Genomic DNA, 5,000 nt, shown 5'->3' on the forward strand with positions numbered 1-5,000 from the left:
TAGTGTGTCCTGTCTGACTGTAGTGTGTCCTGTCTGACTGTAGTGTGTCCTGTCTGACTGTAGTGTGTCCTGTCTGACTGTAGTGTGTCCTGTCTGTCTCTAGTGTGTCCTGTCTGTCTGTAGTGTGTCTCTAGTGTGTCCTGTCTGTCTGTAGTGTGTCCTGTCTGACTGTAGTGTGTCCTGTCTGTCTGTAGTGTGTCTGTAGTGTGTCCTGTCTGTCTGTAGTGTGTCCTGTCTGTCTGTAGTGTGTCCTGTCTGTCTGTAGTGTGTCTCTAGTGTGTCCTGTCTGTCTGTAGTGTGTCCTGTCTGACTGTAGTGTGTCCTGTCTGACTGTAGTGTGTCCTGTCTGTCTGTAGTGTGTCCTGTCTGACTGTAGTGTGTCCTGTCTGACTGTAGTGTGTCCTGTCTGTCTGTAGTGTGTCCTGTCTGACTGTAGTGTGTCCTGTCTGACTGTAGTGTGTCCTGTCTGACTGTAGTGTGTCCTGTCTGTCTGTAGTGTGTCCTGTCTGACTGTAGTGTGTCCTGTCTGTCTGTAGTGTGTCCTGTCTGTCTGTAGTGTGTCCTGTCTGTCTCTAGTGTGTCCTGTCTGTCTGTAGTGTGTCTCTAGTGTGTCCTGTCTGTCTGTAGTGTGTCCTGTCTGTCTGTAGTGTGTCCTGTCTGACTGTAGTGTGTCCTGTCTGTCTGTAGTGTGTCCTGTCTGACTGTAGTGTGTCCTGTCTGACTGTAGTGTGTCCTGTCTGTCTGTAGTGTGTCCTGTCTGACTGTAGTGTGTCCTGTCTGACTGTAGTGTGTCCTGTCTGTCTGTAGTGTGTCCTGTCTGACTGTAGTGTGTCCTGTCTGTCTGTAGTGTGTCCTGTCTGTCTGTAGTGTGTCCTGTCTGACTGTAGTGTGTCCTGTCTGTCTGTAGTGTGTCTGTAGTGTGTCCTGTCTGTCTGTAGTGTGTCCTGTCTGTCTGTAGTGTGTCCTGTCTGACTGTAGTGTGTCCTGTCTGACTGTAGTGTGTCCTGTCTGACTGTAGTGTGTCCTGTCTGTCTGTAGTGTGTCCTGTCTGTCTGTAGTGTGTCCTGTATGTCTGTAGTGTGTCCTGTCTGACTGTAGTGTGTCCTGTCTGTCTGTAGTGTGTCCTGTCTGACTGTAGTGTGTCCTGTCTGTCTGTAGTGTGTCCTGTCTGTCTGTAGTGTGTCTGTAGTGTGTCCTGTCTGACTGTAGTGTGTCCTGTCTGTCTGTAGTGTGTCTGTAGTGTGTCCTGTCTGACTGTAGTGTGTCCTGTCTGTCTGTAGTGTGTCTGTAGTGTGTCCTGTCTGACTGTAGTGTGTCCTGTCTGTCTGTAGTGTGTCTGTAGTGTGTCCTGTCTGTCTGTAGTGTGTCCTGTCTGACTGTAGTGTGTCCTGTCTGTCTGTAGTGTGTCTGTAGTGTGTCCTGTCTGTCTCTAGTGTGTCCTGTCTGTCTGTAGTGTGTCTCTAGTGTGTCCTGTCTGTCTGTAGTGTGTCCTGTCTGACTGTAGTGTGTCCTGTCTGACTGTAGTGTGTCCTGTCTGTCTGTAGTGTGTCCTGTCTGACTGTAGTGTGTCCTGTCTGTCTGTAGTGTGTCTGTAGTGTGTCCTGTCTGTCTCTAGTGTGTCCTGTCTGTCTGTAGTGTGTCTCTAGTGTGTCCTGTCTGTCTGTAGTGTGTCCTGTCTGACTGTAGTGTGTCCTGTCTGACTGTAGTGTGTCCTGTCTGTCTGTAGTGTGTCCTGTCTGTCTGTAGTGTGTCCTGTCTGTCTGTAGTGTGTCCTGTCTGACTGTAGTGTGTCCTGTCTGTCTGTAGTGTGTCCTGTCTGACTGTAGTGTGTCCTGTCTGTCTGTAGTGTGTCTGTAGTGTGTCCTGTCTGTCTGTAGTGTGTCCTGTCTGTCTGCAGTGTGTCCTGTCTGTCTGTAGTGTGTCCTGTCTGTCTGCAGTGTGTCCTGTCTGTCTGTAGTGTGTCCTGTCTGTCTGTAGTGTGTCCTGTCTGACTGTAGTGTGTCCTGTCTGACTGTAGTGTGTCCTGTCTGTCTGTAGTGTGTCTGTAGTGTGTCCTGTCTGACTGTAGTGTGTCCTGTCTGTCTGTAGTGTGTCTGTAGTGTGTCCTGTCTGTCTGTAGTGTGTCCTGTCTGACTGTAGTGTGTCCTGTCTGTCTGTAGTGTGTCTGTAGTGTGTCCTGTCTGTCTCTAGTGTGTCCTGTCTGTCTGTAGTGTGTCTCTAGTGTGTCCTGTCTGTCTGTAGTGTGTCCTGTCTGACTGTAGTGTGTCCTGTCTGTCTGTAGTGTGTCTGTAGTGTGTCCTGTCTGTCTGTAGTGTGTCCTGTCTGTCTGTAGTGTGTCCTGTCTGTCTGTAGTGTGTCTCTAGTGTGTCCTGTCTGTCTGTAGTGTGTCCTGTCTGACTGTAGTGTGTCCTGTCTGTCTGTAGTGTGTCTGTAGTGTGTCCTGTCTGTCTGTAGTGTGTCTCTAGTGTGTCCTGTCTGTCTCTAGTGTGTCCTGTCTGACTGTAGTGTGTCCTGTCTGTCTGTAGTGTGTCCTGTCTGTCTGTAGTGTGTCCTGTCTGTCTGTAGTGTGTCCTGTCTGTCTGTAGTGTGTCTGTAGTGTGTCCTGTCTGTCTGTAGTGTGTCTCTAGTGTGTCCTGTCTGTCTCTAGTGTGTCCTGTCTGACTGTAGTGTGTCCTGTCTGTCTGTAGTGTTTCCTGTCTGTCTGTAGTGTGTCCTGTCTGTCTGTAGTGTGTCCTGTCTGTCTGTAGTGTTTCCTGTCTGTCTGTAGTGTGTCCTGTCTGACTGTAGTGTGTCCTGGCTGTCTGCAGTGTGTCCTGTCTGACTGTAGTGTGTCCTGTCTGACTGTAGTGTGTCCTGTCTGACTGTAGTGTGTCCTGTCTGTCTCTAGTGTGTCCTGTCTGTCTGTAGTGTGTCTCTAGTGTGTCCTGTCTGTCTGTAGTGTGTCCTGTCTGACTGTAGTGTGTCCTGTCTGTCTGTAGTGTGTCTGTAGTGTGTCCTGTCTGTCTGTAGTGTGTCCTGTCTGTCTGTAGTGTGTCCTGTCTGTCTGTAGTGTGTCTCTAGTGTGTCCTGTCTGTCTGTAGTGTGTCCTGTCTGACTGTAGTGTGTCCTGTCTGACTGTAGTGTGTCCTGTCTGTCTGTAGTGTGTCCTGTCTGACTGTAGTGTGTCCTGTCTGACTGTAGTGTGTCCTGTCTGTCTGTAGTGTGTCCTGTCTGACTGTAGTGTGTCCTGTCTGACTGTAGTGTGTCCTGTCTGACTGTAGTGTGTCCTGTCTGTCTGTAGTGTGTCCTGTCTGACTGTAGTGTGTCCTGTCTGTCTGTAGTGTGTCCTGTCTGTCTGTAGTGTGTCCTGTCTGTCTCTAGTGTGTCCTGTCTGTCTGTAGTGTGTCTCTAGTGTGTCCTGTCTGTCTGTAGTGTGTCCTGTCTGTCTGTAGTGTGTCCTGTCTGACTGTAGTGTGTCCTGTCTGTCTGTAGTGTGTCCTGTCTGACTGTAGTGTGTCCTGTCTGACTGTAGTGTGTCCTGTCTGTCTGTAGTGTGTCCTGTCTGACTGTAGTGTGTCCTGTCTGACTGTAGTGTGTCCTGTCTGTCTGTAGTGTGTCCTGTCTGACTGTAGTGTGTCCTGTCTGTCTGTAGTGTGTCCTGTCTGTCTGTAGTGTGTCCTGTCTGTCTGTAGTGTGTCCTGTCTGACTGTAGTGTGTCCTGTCTGTCTGTAGTGTGTCCTGTCTGACTGTAGTGTGTCCTGTCTGTCTGTAGTGTGTCTGTAGTGTGTCCTGTCTGTCTGTAGTGTGTCCTGTCTGTCTGCAGTGTGTCCTGTCTGTCTGTAGTGTGTCCTGTCTGTCTGCAGTGTGTCCTGTCTGTCTGTAGTGTGTCCTGTCTGTCTGTAGTGTGTCCTGTCTGACTGTAGTGTGTCCTGTCTGACTGTAGTGTGTCCTGTCTGTCTGTAGTGTGTCCTGTCTGTCTGTAGTGTGTCTGTAGTGTGTCCTGTCTGACTGTAGTGTGTCCTGTCTGTCTGTAGTGTGTCTGTAGTGTGTCCTGTCTGACTGTAGTGTGTCCTGTCTGTCTGTAGTGTGTCTGTAGTGTGTCCTGTCTGTCTGTAGTGTGTCCTGTCTGACTGTAGTGTGTCCTGTCTGTCTGTAGTGTGTCTGTAGTGTGTCCTGTCTGTCTCTAGTGTGTCCTGTCTGTCTGTAGTGTGTCTCTAGTGTGTCCTGTCTGTCTGTAGTGTGTCCTGTCTGACTGTAGTGTGTCCTGTCTGTCTGTAGTGTGTCTGTAGTGTGTCCTGTCTGTCTGTAGTGTGTCCTGTCTGTCTGTAGTGTGTCCTGTCTGTCTGTAGTGTGTCTCTAGTGTGTCCTGTCTGTCTGTAGTGTGTCCTGTCTGACTGTAGTGTGTCCTGTCTGTCTGTAGTGTGTCTGTAGTGTGTCCTGTCTGTCTGTAGTGTGTCTCTAGTGTGTCCTGTCTGTCTCTAGTGTGTCCTGTCTGACTGTAGTGTGTCCTGTCTGTCTGTAGTGTGTCCTGTCTGTCTGTAGTGTGTCCTGTCTGTCTGTAGTGTGTCCTGTCTGTCTGTAGTGTGTCTGTAGTGTGTCCTGTCTGTCTGTAGTGTGTCTCTAGTGTGTCCTGTCTGTCTCTAGTGTGTCCTGTCTGACTGTAGTGTGTCCTGTCTGTCTGTAGTGTTTCCTGTCTGTCTGTAGTGTGTCCTGTCTGTCTGTAGTGTGTCCTGTCTGTCTGTAGTGTTTCCTGTCTGTCTGTAGTGTGTCCTGTCTGACTGTAGTGTGTCCTGTCTGTCTCTAGTGTGTCCTGTCTGTCTGTAGTGTGTCCTGTCTGTCTGTAGTGTGTCCTGTCTGTCTGTAGTGTGTCCTGTCTGTCTGTAGTGTGTCCTGTCTGTCTGTAGTGTGTCCTGTCTGTCTGTAGTGTGTCCTGTCTGTCTGTAGTGTGTCCTGTCTGTCTGTAGTGTGTCTGAAGTGTAAAATCTAAGTTTATTTATAAAGCACATTTAAAAGTGATCTTT

At 49.3% G+C, this 5,000-nt stretch overlaps 1 protein-coding gene across 1 annotated transcript in view; it reads right to left on the minus strand.

Moving 5' to 3' along the window:
• The window catches only part of LOC307043304 (dynamin-1-like), a 46,702-nt gene that overhangs the window by 31,868 nt on the left and 9,834 nt on the right, over positions 1 to 5,000 (minus strand).

The sequence above is a fragment of the Notothenia rossii genome (genome assembly GCF_949606895.1).
Source record: "Notothenia rossii genome assembly, chromosome: 6".
NCBI lineage: Eukaryota > Metazoa > Chordata > Actinopteri > Perciformes > Nototheniidae > Notothenia > Notothenia rossii.